The 15,619-nt window shown below is 35.9% G+C and overlaps 1 protein-coding gene across 2 annotated transcripts in view; it reads left to right on the forward strand.

Moving 5' to 3' along the window:
• Positions 1 to 15,619, forward strand: part of LOC149744422 (uncharacterized) — a 485,722-nt gene that overhangs the window by 355,518 nt on the left and 114,585 nt on the right. The window lies entirely within an intron of this gene.

Consider the following 15,619-nt stretch of genomic DNA (forward strand, 5'->3'; position numbering starts at 1 on the left):
TTTGCAAAGCTGAAACTCTATATTCATTAAAAAGCACCTCCCATTCCCTCTCCTGCCAGCCACTGGTACCCACCATCCTACACTCCGTCTCTATGAGTGTGACAACTCTAGGTACCTTGTATAAATAAAATCATACAGTATTGGTTTTTCTGTGACTGGCTATTTCAATTAGTATAATATCCTCAAAGTTCATCCATATCATAGTGTGTATCAAAATTTCCTTCCTTTTTAAGGCTGAATAATATTCTGATGTTTGTGTGTGCATCTGTGTGTATGTGTATGTGTTTGCCACATTTTGGTTATCCATTCATCTGTGGATGGACACTTGGGTTAAGCTGCTTCCTTTTGGATATTATAGATAATGCTGCTATGGACACAGAACATTCTGGAACTAATAAGTGAGTACAGTAGGATCACAAGATACACAAAATAATATACAATAGTCAATTAGTTTCCTAAATATCATTGATAAACTGTTTGAATTTGAAATTAATAAAACATGATTTACAATAGCATCAAGTGGAGATTGTCCTTGAATGGGATAATGGTTAAACAAACTGTGGTATATCCATACAATGGAATATTATTCAGTGATAAAAAGAAATGAGCTATCTGGTAACAGACATCATGAAACCTTAAATGCATATTACCAAGTGAAAGAAGTACTACAACTGGAATTATTTGAGTATAATAATAATCATTGGATAATAACCTCAAGTATAAAATAAATATCTTTGCATCTGTACTGTTATAAATTAAGGATCAAAGAATTAAAATACATGCTGAAAAAGGGACAACTCTCCCATGCAGAAGAATTCCAGATAATTTATGTATATTTTCTGCCCTAGAGGAGGTGGAACATAACTCCTCGTTCCATAAATTTCACTTGTTTATAGTAATTTTCTTTCAAAAGATGGAGTATGGAGAGTGGGGAGAAAAAGCATGACTTTTCAGTGGAGAAACCTAACAAACACTCCTTCAGTCAGGTGATCAAGTTAAACATCAACTGTGATGAGTCATGTTGATGCTGTGTACCCTTTATGTGATGTGGTGAAAAGGGCAAAATATTAACAATTGAAGAAACTTCAAAAAGAGTATACAGGCAAGTAAAGGAGAGATTATTCTATGAGGCTGGTTAGACATAGAGAATGCCAAATACTTACTGTATGTAGGTTCATATTTTATGAAACTATTCTAGACTATTTCTGTTCATCTTTTAAAACTATGATATGCAGAAATTTTCTAATTCATAAATATCCATCTTCAGGGAAATAAACTGTTATAGGTATGTCCTATAATTATATAATTTTATATTTATCATGTAAAGATATATGTGTGATGTCCACATTTTGAGCAATTACAGTATTATTTTTAACTTATTTACTAAGACACCCATCACTACCATTGTGTAGTCAGTAGCCCGTTATTACTCACTTTGTATTAAATACTTTCCCTTCGTTTTTGTTTATTTTCAGGAATTCTACCAGATGATATGTATAAGCATTTAATTTACTAAAAGCTAGTATCAATTTGGGTGCTGTCACACTAATATGAAATTTTCAAATAGTACTTAGTTGTTGAAAGTCAATGAAGTATCTTGTATTATGAGAGATGCAAGGACTTATAATTGTACACGTATGGACTCATCAGTGGTTTTCGTCACAAAACATCATGAGTCTTATTCATTTCCTTTGCTCACAGTGTTCATCTGCTTGGAAAATACTTATTCTGCCAATTCAGTTTCATATATTTTGTCCATCCATCAAGGGTTTTTTCAATTTAATTTTTTTCATGTGAAGGATACCCTAACTACTTCAAGCTATAGGAATAGCTTGTTTCCTTTAACTCTTGCTGCACTGTCTTGGTCATTTATGTGGAGCTCAAGCTATGTTACCATATTCAATAATTTATATTTTTTACAAATATTTTTAAAACTCTATTTTTAAAATCTCACTCTCCTTAGAGAGTATCCTTGGATTTTTGCTGATTTTAAAATATATGCAAAGACACATATGTTAATTTAATGTAACCTTCATCTGAGAAGCACTTGAACTGTTCACATAGATTCAAATAATATTACAGCTAAACAGTTTTTTGTATGATTAACAACAACAAAAACCCACAAAAATCTACTCAAGAAGTAGCACTAATATGAATTTAAGTCAAGTAGATCATCTCATCACATGATTAAGCTCAAGAGGCAGCACTTCTGCCGTGTATATGTTTGTGTGCTATTGTTTTGTTGACATCGAACTTAGATGGTAAATCATTTTTGTCTTGGTGGTTGGGAGCTCTAAGCATGGGATTTGAATCCAGGTGACAGAATTTTAAACTCAGCACTCCATTTGTTTAACTCTGTGGCTTTGGACAAGTGACTTAAAATTCTTTCCATCTTGGTTTTTAATTTACAAAATAGAGATAATAATAGCATATATTTTGTAAAGTCATGTTAATAATTACATAAGTCAACATATATAATGCTCAGGACAGTACTTCACATACACACAAGGATTCATTTTCATTATTGATGCCTTATTAGATTTTATTAACATTTTGGGCACAACTGTGTATTTCAGAAATTGTTCCTCCAAAAGTAATTGTGGGATATCAAACCATCTAATTCACATAGTTTTTAAACTACCAAAATATTATGACTACTCTGGTTGGATCCTTCACTTTGAAATCCTTTATTATGATCAGGAAAACTTAATTTGGTACAAGTATCAGACAAAGATGATGCATTTGAAGACTGCATGGAACAGTGGGTGTGAGTTCTAGTGAACTGAAAACAGAGACTCAGGACTTCTAGAATTAAAGGAAACTTTAAAATAGATAGACTGGCTTCTTTTTCCCTCATTGAATGTTGTTAAGTTGACTTCTGGCTATTTGAATGAAATTGTTTGCTGACCTGGTACTCTGCTGGCAAACAAGGATGAAAGACCTTTTGCCTCTTCCCTCTAATCTCTGTATTGTGTTACTTTAAAATCATGTGGAGAGCTTCAGAATTCCAAAATGGGTCTAAAATGGAATTTTGTCCATTTACATAAGCTTTTATTTAGAAAATGTACTTTTTCACATAATCAAACCAAATTATTTTCTTTGCGACATAGAGATTTTTAGGGGAGAAAATCATGAGTTTGCATGATTTAGTAGGCTTTGCCATAGTTAGCAAGAAAGATAGAGATTTCTTACTCAAATGTGAGGAATTTGTATGTAGGCAGGATACCACCACTGCAGGTCTTACCATGCAGTTTCATACCAATACATCAGTCTATAAGCTATTGGAGGAAAGAGATAATTTTTATATCTCTCACATTACCTGGCAGTGTCCTTCTTTAAGTAGGTGGGAAATAAATTCTTATTTGGTGAATGAATCCGTGCATAGTCAAACAGTAGTTTTTGAATGAAACTGTGGTCTTTTCTTTCAGTAATCTTGGAGAAACATTGCTAAATTAACGTCTTCACCTCCCCCGCCGCCCAGGGACTCAATTGAAACCACAAGTATTTTCCTTCTATTGAAAATGTCATTTATGATATTAATTTAAAATTATGATATTAACTTTTAAATATGTAACTTAAATTTAGGACATTTTCATCTCATCAATGTTGTGATTATTTTTGCCTCCAAATTCTGTTTATATACTGCATTTGGAGGTTGAAGCCCTATATTCACTGAGTACAGAACACCTTTTAAAAATGTTTACTGAAACCCTGCTTTCTTTGGAGAATACTGAATTCTATTCTGAAGACTGGTGCTACAAAGTAGTTTGTCATGAACTTTATTCAGGGCTATTAAAAGAGTTCAAATGAATTAAATTTATTTAAATATGTTTTGAGTTACCTTTAAATAAGAAAATGTATTTAAAAATGTATAGTTCAGAAGAGAATTCATTTAACTTAATTGTTCGTGATTCAATAAGTGCATTCTTCCCAAAACCCAGTCCCCAACCTGCTCCCAACCTAGGCGTTGTCACCCAACTGGACTTTGTGTTTCTCATTTTTTGCGATATTTAAACAATATATTGTTTTGTCTAGTTCACTTTGTAATTGTATAAACAGTATACTCTGTATAGACTTTTGTAATATTTTCATTCAACATTCTATATTTGATATTCAGTATTTCTCAGGCAACTATACTATTCATTTGTGAATGATGCAATTGATTGATACATTTTTCTGTTGAACATGGACTAATACAGCTCTGACACATTTACAAGTGAATAGCATATTTCAGTAAAAATTTTTGTGAACCTCTTCTAATTGGAGAATTGACTGTTCATTTGCCTAATGGTGCCTTTTGAAGAACAGAGGCTTTCATTTTAATGTAATTGGATTGTGGTTAAAATGGGGTGATTCTTAAGAAATTTTTTACTTCTCTAAGTTCAGAAAAAAAAATCCTATATTTTCATTTAAAACCTTAAAATTTTTGATTTTTACATTTGTCTTTGTTAATATACCTAAGTCAATTTTAAGCTATGGCCTAATGTAAGAATCCAGTTTAATTTGTTTTCCATGATAATAACCAATTGTTCCAGGATCATTGTTAAATAATCAGTTATTTTTATGCTATGCTGCTATTTTCATTTTCTCGTATGACTGTGGATCTGTTCCTGCAATGTCTCCTCTCTTCCATCATCTTTGATATTTTACAAATTCATCAAATTATGTCTACAAGTGAATTTGCTTTCCTTTTTGCCTGATATAGCCATTGCCTTTCCTGTATCTTTGTATTCATGCCTTAAGTTATAAACAATGTTCAGTTTTTAACATTTTAAATAATACTTCTCCTTCATTTACGCTATTAACTCTTTGTGGACCTTACTCAGCCATATAGTAATCCTAATTTTATCACCTGTGTCTCTCAAATTTCATGTTTTCTTTCTTCATTTTTCTTTATGCCAATTTCTGGGTAATTTTTTCCAGATCCACCTTTGAGTTTGCTATTTCTCTTCAGCTGTATCTAATTTATTTAACTTATCCTTTGAGTTTTAAATATAAAAATAGTACACTTTTATCATATAAATATTTGTTTCTTTTCCTATCTTTGTGGTCACTTAAGAGACCCCTGTTGCTTGCTCATTATTTTTAGTTATTTTTTATTTCTTTAATCATTGTCTTCATTTTTAGTTTATTGCTGTAACTAGTATCTTATATTTTAAGATCATATCTTCAGAGCTTAAATTATTTGTTGTCTCTGATTCTCATGCTTACTTTTTCATCGTGTGTTGGTAATTTTGGATTGTGAAATCATGGTTGCTTGGTTTTTATCTTCAGGAATCCTGTTGTCCTGGTACCTTTCAAAAGTCAGGTCTTAGCTCAGTAATTTCAATTCAGTTCTGCAAATTTGTTATGGGCTCTGAATATCATCTAAGGTCAGTGAAAGCACTGGTTCTGGTTCTTGCCCCCAGTCATCCCCATGTTTGTTCATGGTTCCCCACTCTTTTTACTTAGTGCTCATGGTTCTCTTATTCTTTTACTTAATGATTATAGATCCCTATAATTTTCTTTCTTTTTTTTTTTTTTTTTTTTGTGGTATGTGGGCCTCTCACTGTTGTGGCCTCTCCCGTTGTGGAGCACAGGCTCCGGACGCGCAGGCTCAGTGGCCATGGCTCACGGGCCCAGCCACTCCGTGGCATGTGGGATCTTCCCGGACCGGGGCATGAACCTGTGTCCCCTGCATCGGCAGGTGGACTCTCAACCACTGCGCCACCAGGGAAGCCCCCCTATAATTTTCAATTGTGTTTGTTTTTAGGTCTTCGAGACTGTATTAGTTTCTTGTGACTGCCATAATAAATTACAATAAACTGAAAAGCTTTAGACAGCAGAAATTTATTCTTTCACCAAAGTCCACAATCATGGAACCAACAGGGCTGCAATCTCTCCGAAGACCCTTGGGGAAAATTCTTCCGTGACTCTTCCACTTTCTGGTGGCTTTCTTTCTTCTTTGTGACTACCCAACCTTTGCCTCTGTCTTTACATGGCCTTTCTCTTCTCTTTCAAGAACACTTGTCATTGGATTTAAGGTCCACCTGGTGGTCCAGAATGATCTCGTCTCAAGTTCCCTAACTTAATGACATCTGCAAAGACCCTGTTGTCAGATAAGGTCACATTCACAGTTTTCAAAAGTTGGGATGTGGACATATCTTTTGAGAGGGCTACCATTCAACCTATTACAGAGGTTTCCCTTGTTTTCTGTGAAATATGTTCTATCCTGGATCTGGTTTTAAATTTTAAGATTGTCCTTCAGATTATATTGATTACATAGATCCCTTTTCCTACATTACTTTCAAGAATACCAGTTTTAGAGTCTATATAATCTCATAGTCCTAACTTTCTGAATTTGGATAAGACAAGAAAGATAGATAGATACAGGCAGATATAGACATGTATGTTCATATATGGTACCTTATTCAATCAATAACATTTACCATTTGTTGAATGCTTAGCTTAAAGATACTATAACTGGGCTACACTGGTGGCGCAGTGGTTGAGAGTCTGCCTGCCGATGCAGGGGACATGGGTTCGTGCCCCGGTCCGGGAAGATCCCACATGCCGCGGAGTGGCTAGACCCATGAGCCATGGCCGCTGAGCCTGCACGTCCAGAGCCCGTGCTCCGCAACGGGAGAGGCCACAACAGTGAGAGGCCCGCGTACAAAAAAGATACTATAACTACCAGACTGAGAATGTAATGGTGAATTTTGAATAAATCAAAGTCTTATCTCTAAATTACCTTATATGATAGTGTGCCTTGAGTGCTATTATTATTGTTAATATCATCACTGTCATCATTATCAGATAACATTGAGTACTGAGCTCTTCATCAGAGTTTACTCCCTTCAGCAAGCATGTCAGATTGGCACTTTTGTTTTAATTTATTTGTTTTATTTATTTATTTTTGACTGCATTGGATCTTCGTTGCGGGGTGCAGGCTTCTCAGTGCAGTGGCTTCTCATGTTGCAGAGCACGGGCTGTAGGCACGCGGGATTCAATAGTTGTGGCATGCAGGCTCAGTAGTTGTGGCTCACAGGCTCTAGAGCGCAGGCTCAGTAGTTGTGGCACGTGGGCTCAGTAGTTGTGGCTCGTGGGCTCCAGAGCACAGGCTCAGTAGTTGTGGGTGCATGGGCTTAGTTGCTCTGTGGCATGTGGGATCTTCCTGGACCAGGGCCTGAACCCGTGTCCCCTGCATTGGCAGGTGAATTCTTAACCACTGCGCCATCAGGGAAGCCCTGGCACTGTTATTATCAAGGGGCCAATATAAAAAAAAGTTATTTAAACATGATGATACTTCATAATGGCTTTGTTTTTTAACATCTTTAGATTGATAGCCAAGAGATTTAAATTTGATCTTAACTCTGCCATAGGCAAACTAGGTAGTTTTAAGCATATCCTTTAACTTTGCTGGGCCTAATATTTTACTTGCATAAAGTTGGAGATATAAGCTCCGTGGTGAGGCAGGGCCTTTCCAGGTTTGAAATTTCAGGACAGTTTATAAAGCAAACACTCAAGAGGTTAGGACATTTGGTGATTAGATTAAATCCAGATACTATATAGTATGGAAATCATGCTCTCTATTCCACTTGGATGCAGGTGTGTGTTTATATTTAAATCTGTCAGTTATCTAATCTGGTTATTCTTAATTCATAGCTGCTGAATGCTAAAATTTCGAGTCTGAGAAAAGAATGTCTCAAATGTGGCAGAGGGCACAGATTACACAGATGGAATTTCATTACAATAAGCTTATTGGGACCCTCAAATATCTTCAGTGATATTTAATGAAATTTAAAGAGAGCCACTTTTCCAGTGAACTTTTGGGTTCACTCCATTCAGGAGAAAAACAAAACAGAGGGTCAAAAGTTAGAAGGCAGGGTTCCACAGTGGTCCCTGTCACCCTAGTGCCTTCAGAGACCTCAGTCCTATCATGTCTATGCCGTCCAGGAATGGGATCTCCAAATGCTGGAGACTCTTAATCTAATTAATTAAATTTAATTTAGCTCACCTAATGCTCTCCCGTCCCTTAGAATATTGTTTATAAATATGCCACAGAGTTGTCATCTTGACATTGCGAAGTGACAACTTACTGGCAGTTAACACACCACCCAGTACTTTACAAGTTGAACAATCTCTAAGTAATCATTTGGCCCCATAAAACCATCAAATGTGAGGCAAATCTAGGGCTGAAATCATGTAACAGTGCTTAGCTATACTGTAATTGTCTTTGTCAGTTTGGGCTGCTGTAGCAAATGCCATAGACTGTGTGGCTTAAACAATAAGCATTTATGTTTCACAATTCTGAAGTCTGGCACTCTGAGATCACGGTGTCAGCATGATCAGGTTCTGGTAAGAGCTCTATTCCTGGTTTTTTTTTGCATGGTGGAGAGAAAGAGATAAAATAAAAAATAAAAAAAGCAAGCAAGCTCTCTCCTGTCTCTCCTCATAAGGGCACTAATCCCATTGGGAGGCTCCACCCTCCTGACCTAGTCACCTCCCCAAAGCCCCAAGTCCAAATACCATCACACTGGGGATTAAGGATTTAACATATGAATCTGGGGAAGGGGGTACAATATTCAGTCCTTAAGGGTAATCATCCGGATAAACTCTAACTACGGTTAAACTGTTTTATTTTAAACCGAAATACAAATGTTCAAATTATTATATAGGACCCTAGTTTGATAAACACTGTCTGATAGAAAGACATGTAAATATAATTTCTACCTTAGGTCACTAAATGTAATTTGAAAAGCAAAATGTTTTATGAAGAATATTTTCATTGCATTTTTTTTTCTTGTAGTAGTCATTGCAGCTTTTCAGCAAAGTCCAGTTCTCTATTCTGTCTGGGACATGGAAGACTGAAATTCCTAGACCTCTTGTGTTTCCTGAACCCATGACAATAGCTCTGGTTTGTCTCATGTCAAATATGTTTTATTTGTAGGAAATAAACCCTCCAAATGCTCTATTATTTCTCTGTTGGCCTCCTGGGGGCTGTCTTGCATTACTCATTTATCCCAAATTAACTGAGTGCCAACCACTCATTCAGGCATTTAATTAAATTTTATATATGTGTATATTTATATATTTGCGTGCACACACACACCATTCCTGCTAGGACTGTGCTAACGTTATCCTGTAAAATCTCTGATTTCTGTCCTTAAGGAGTTATGTTCTAGGAACATCAAACGAGTGTAAGCCTTTAGACAAGGATCCTGATGAATTACAAAGGGTGCAATGATAGAGAATAGCATCGTGACCTTAATTGGTAATACTACTGTATTGTATACTTGATATGTGCTAAGAAAGTATAATTTGCGTCCTTGCAAAAATTTTAAAAAAGGTAAATATGTCAAGTGCTGGATGTGTTAATTAACCTAATGGAGGAGATCCTTTCACAATTCACACATGTATCAAAGCATCATATTTAGACTTTAAATATAATGCCATTTTATTTGTCAATTATACCTCAAAAGAGCTTAAAAAATGAAGCAATGTTAAGAATTTACAGGTTTAGGGACTTCCCTGGCGGTCTAGTGGTTAAGACTCCGTGCTTCCACCGCAGGGGTCATGGATTTGATCCCTGGTAGGGGAACTAAGATCCCACATGCCACATGGTGTAGCCAAAAAAAAAAAAAAAAAAAAATTAAAATTAATTTAAAAATATATTTATAAAAAAGAATGTACAGATTTATATTAGAAGAAAAAATAGGACATTTAATTAACATTTAATGGTGGAACTATATACATTCCTTAGATACAACCTAATATAGCTTCAAAAAGCTATTTTTGTGTTATTAATAAAATTAACCTCCTATGTGAAAAATTACATACAATAATCATAACTTGGCTACAAATTTAACGGTCATACTCCCTGATCTGGATTTCATGTTTCCAGTTTGAAACTGTTTCCTGTTGTCTAATTTGAGATAGTCTATTGTCTTTAACACAAATTTATTTTTTGTAAGTATAGGCAGAATGAAAAGGGAATCCATCCCTTCAAATTCACCTCTGAAAGAAATACTTGGTAATTGTAATATTAAGAAATATTTTTATCCTATTGTTCTGGCTAGGACTTCCAGTAATATGTTAAGTAAACGTGGTGGGAGTGGGCATCCTTGTCTTGTTCCTGATCTTAGAGAAAAAGCTTTCAAATTTTCTCCCTAGAATATATGATATTAGCAGCGGGCTTGTAATACATGGCCTTTGCTATACTGAGGTATGCTCCTTACATACTCAGTTTGCTGGGAGATTTTATCATGAAAGGATGTTGATTTCTGTCAAATGCTTTATCTGTGTCTATTGAGAGAAGCATGTATTTTTGCCTTTCATTTTTTTAATGTGGTTTATCACATTTCTTGATCTGTGTATGTTGAACCATCCTTGCATCCCAGGAATTAATCCCACCTGATCATGATGCATGATCCTTGTACCGTTGCATTTGGTTGGCTATATTTTGTTGAGGATTTTTGCTTCTGTGTGCATCATGGGTGTTGGCCTGTAATTTTCTTTTTTGTAGCATCCTTGTCGGGTTTTGGTATCAGGATAATACTGGCCTCATAAAATTAGTTTGGGAGTATTTGCTTCTATTTTGTTTTTAGGAAGAGTTTCAGAAAGACTGGTATTAGTTCTTTTTTAAATGTTTAGTGGAATTCACCAGTGAAGCCATCTGGTCCTGGATGTTTTTTTGTTGGGAGGTTTTTGATTACTGATTCAATCTCCTTATTAGTAATTGGTCTGTTCTGTTTCTTTATGATTCAGTCTTGGTAGGTTATATGTTTCTAGGAATTTATCCATTTCTTCAAGGTTATCTAATTTGTTGACATAACATTTTTCATGCTCTTTTCTTACGATCCTTAGTATTTCTTTATCAGTTGTAATGCCTCCGTTACATTCCTGATTTTGTTTATTAGAATCTTCTCTATTTTAATCTTGGTTCATTTAGCTAACAAATGTTTGTCAATTTTATCTTTTTTAAAAATTCTTAGTTTCATTGAGCTTTTCCATTATTTTAATTTTATTTATTTATTATCATTATTATTATTTGGTTTGTATCTCTTGATCTCACTCACCTATTTCACTCATCCTCCCCTACCTTCTTTCCCTCTGGAAACTACCAGTTTGTTCCCCGTATCTGTGACTCTTTTTCTGTTTTTTTATGGTTGGTTTTGCTTGTGTTTGTTTGTTTTGTTTTGTTTCTTAAGAGTCCACATATAAGTGAAATCATAGTGTACGTCTGATTTATCTCACTTAGCATCGTACCCTCTATGTCTGTCTGTGTCGTTGCAGATGGCAAGATTCCATTCTGCTTTATGGCTGAGTAACATTCCACTGTATATATTTCCACACTTCTTTATGCATTCATCTATTGATGGGCACTGAGGTTGCTTCCATATCTTGGCTATAGTAAATTATGCTGCAGTGAACATAGGGGTGCATATATCTTTTCAAATTGGTGTTTTTGTTTTCTTTGGAAAACTATCCAGAAGTGAAATTGCTGAACCACGTCGTAGTCCATTTATTTAAAAATTTTTCTGAGCGACTTCCACACTGTTTTCCACAGTAGATGCACCAATTTACATTCCCACCAACAGTGCACGAGGGTTCCCCTTTCTCCACATCCTTGCCGAAACTTGCTGTTTGTCTGTTTGATAATAGCCATTCTAACAGATGGGGGGTAGTGTCTCACTGTGGTTTTAATTTGCATTTCCCTGGTGATTAGCGGCGTTGAGTTCTTTTTCATGTGTCGGTTGGCCATGTGTATGTTTTCTTTGGGAAGACCTCTGTTAGGTCATCTGCTCATTTTTCACATTGGGTTTTGCTTGTCTTTCGGTGATGAGTAGTGTGCGTTCTTTGTATATTTCGGTTATTAACCCCTTATCAGATATGTTGTTTGAAAATATCTTCTCCCGTTCAGTAGGCAGCCTTTTCATTATGTTGATGGTTTCCTTTGCTGTGCAAAAGCATTTTAGTTTGATGTAGTCCGATTTGTTTATTTTTTGCTTTTGTTTCCCTTGCCTGAGGAAACATATCCAAAAAAAATACTGCTAAGACCAATGTAAAAGGGCATACTGCCTATGTTTTCTTTTAGGAGTTTTATGGTTTCAGGTCTTAATTTAAGTCTTTAATCCATTCTGAGTTTCGTTTTGTATGTAGTGTGAGAAAGTGGTCCAGTTACATTCTTTTGTATGTAGCTGTACTGTTTTCCCTATTCTTTTTAGTCTCGTTTCATTTATTTATGTTTGATCCTTGTAATTTCCTCCCTCTAACAACTTTTGGTTCATTTTTTCTTCCTTTTCTAGTTCCTTGGGGTATAAAGTTAGGTTGTTTATCTATCTTTCATTTTTCTTAATGTATCAATAGGTATTTATAGCTATAAACTTCTCTCTCAAAACTGCTTTTGCAGCATCCCGTACATTTTAGTATGTTGTGTTCCCGTTTTGATTTGTTTCCCTCCCTCCTCGGAATGCCTGAAGAAGGCAGTTTTGAATTAGACCAGACTTCCTTGTTTGTTGAATAGAAAGACCCATACTAACTCATATCACATATGCAGTTGGTGTTTTTCTGTCACTCGGAAACCAAAATGTGTCCTGCCTTGATAAAGTGGACTCAGGGGGTTGCCGTTGGTGTCTGTGGGGGAGGTAGGCCAAACAGAATGTCACTGGCTGTGACTTCTTGTTTTTATTTGATGTTGGGTAAAAGCTACGATTTCTTGGAATATGTGGCAATGCTTTATAGAGAAGTAGAATCCCGGGTCATTAAGGGAGAGGGGATAAGAAAATCAGGATATTTTCTGCTTTTATGAACAACCTCCATAACTTAGCACAGAGGAAGTTTATTTTGCACATGCACTGGAGTTTAGCTGGGGGAAGGGATCTACTCCACTCAGTCATTTAGGAGCTCAGGATCCTTGTCTCTGTGACCCCACTTTCCTTTATGGTCACTGAGTAGTCCTTTTTTAGCTGGTAGTGGCGTGGCCAAAAAGTTTGTTCGGTTAGTAAATGTGTTGTTCAGTAAAGTTCTTGGTGAAAATGAAAACTGTGTCTTTTATTTTTACTTAAAACGGAATGCACTTTCTGGCCAACCCAATAGATGGGAAAGTGAAAGCATGTAGGATTACCAAAGAGGTTTTAGAAGCCAGGACTGTAAGGAGCTTATGTAAAATCTATCCACATTCCATACATAAAGTCTATGGATCTGACTCATTTACATGGCCTCGCTTGTGTGCAATAGAAGCTGACTCTGCAGAGGAGAGAGGAAATGGAATATGAGAGCAGTTTGTTCTGTATTACAATTAACAAAAGGAATTAACTACTACATACTCTACTTTTCTTCATGATATATGTATATATATATTTTATAAATTTATTTTATTTATTTATTTACTTATTTTTTGGCCGCGTTGGGTCTTCATTGCTGCGCACAGTCTTTCTCTAGTTGCAGCGAGCGGGGGCTACTCTTCATTACTGTGCACGGGCTTCTCATTGCAGTGTCTTCTCTTGTTGCGGAGCACGGGCTCTAGGCGTGTGGGCTTCAGTAGTTGTGGCTCCCGGGCTCTAGAGCGCAGGCTCAGTAGTTGTGGTGCACGGGCTTAGTTGCTCCGCGGCATGTGGGATCTTCCCAGACCAGGGCTCAAACCTGTGTCCCCTGCATTGGCAGGCGGATTCTTAAGCACTGGGCCACCAGGGAAGTGCCTATATATATATATATTTTTAACATCTTTATTGGAGTATAATTGCTCCTATATTTTTTAATTCTTAAAAAGAGTTTAATATAAATCAGTAGAGCAGAATAGATAACTCAGCAATAGATGTGAACAGATATGCCCAGCTGATTTTTGACCAAAGGGTTAAAACAATTCAATTGAAGAATAGCCTTTTCAGAATACAGTGCTGGAGCAGTTACATATTCATGGGCCCAAAAACAAAACAAAAAACAAACCTGGACCTGAACTTCACACTTTACACAAATACTAACCTAAAATGGATCACAGACTTAAATTAATACTGTAAGACTCTTAGGGAGAAAGGAAAAAAGAATCTTTAAGATCTAGGGCTAGGCAAAGAGTTCTTGGACTTGACACCGCATAAACAATCCATAAAAGAAAAAAGAAACAGGTAAGTTGGACTTCCTCATAATTTAAAACTTTTGCTTTGCAAAAGACCCTGTCAAGAGGATGAAAAGACAAGCTACAGACTGGGAGAAAATATTTGCGAACCGTATATCCAGCAATGCACCAGTCTGTAGAATATATAAATATCTCTCAAAACTCAATAGTTAAAAAAAAATTAATCCAATTAGAAACTGGGCAAAATACATAGAGACATTTCAATGAAGAGGATATAAAAATTGTAGAAAAGCCCGGAGAATGATATTCAACAACATTAGCCATTTGGGCAATGCAAAGCACAACTTCAGTGAGATATCACCACCCACTTATCAGAATGGCTAAAATAAAAAATAGCGATAACATTTAAATGCTGACCAAGAGGCAGAGAAACCAAAGCACACATGCATTCCTGGTGGGAACGTAACACCGTGCAGCCGCTCTGGGAGCTAGTCTGGCAGATTCTTAAAAAGCTGAATATGCAGTTACCACATTATCCAGCCATTGCATTCACGGGCGTGTATCCCAGAGAAATGAAAACTTACGTTCATACGAAAAAGAAGAAAATTCGTGAATGTTTACAGCAGCTTTCTGAATAGACCTAACTGGAAACAACCCAGGTGTCCTTCTACAGGTGAATGATTAAACAGTCTGTGGTCCAACCATCCCATGAAACGTCACTTGGCAACAGCTTGTATGAATCCCCAGAAATTATGTTGAGTGAAAAAGTCAGTATCAGGTTGTTACATGATGGATAAACCCACTTACATAGGTCTAGAAATGAAGGAATTGCAGAAATGGAGAGCAGATTAATGGTTCCTGGGGGTGAGGGGGAAGTGGGAGGGAATTGAGTGTGGCTTTAAAAGGGCAACGTGGAGGACCCTTGTGGTGATGGAAATGTCTGCACCCTGAGGGCATCAATGTCAATATCCTAATTATGATACTGTGCTATAGTTGTACAACATATTACCGTTGGATACAGAGTAAATGGAATCTCTTCTTATTATTTTTAACAACTGCATGTGAGTCTACAATTAGCTCATATAAAAAGTTTAATTTAATAAAAGCTTACTTTGCTTTGCTAGACAAACTTTTAACATGAGGACTTTTTTAAAGTGCTCATATTTTAGCATAACTCACGGTTAAGTCAATACTTGATTAAGATTATTTGCCAAACATTTAGATTTTTCCACTGTGTTTATTATCTTTTTCGTTTTAAACTAAACAGGGATTAAGTTTCCGTCTTTACAGTTATGTTTCTGAAGCACTGTTGTATGTGCTTTTCACCTGAATGTTATACACAATTTTAAATTTCTGCTAAAATCACATGTTTCTTAAGTAAAACCTAAGAAATGTCTTCTTTAATTTCACACTTTAATATTTGAGTAATATTGAAAACAAATGGACATATATGTGCTTATTCTTTAAATCCCAATGGAAAGTATATTTTTGAAATGCATTCAAAAATAATAAAATGGGGGGGGCAATCATGTCACGTTGATCTCCCTTTTCCAAGTAAGTAGCTTC

This window comes from Delphinapterus leucas, chromosome 21, assembly GCF_059928025.1.
Source record: "Delphinapterus leucas isolate spDelLeu-1000000601 "Yukka" chromosome 21, BTC_Dleu_Yukka2, whole genome shotgun sequence".
Classification (NCBI taxonomy): Eukaryota; Metazoa; Chordata; class Mammalia; order Artiodactyla; family Monodontidae; genus Delphinapterus; species Delphinapterus leucas.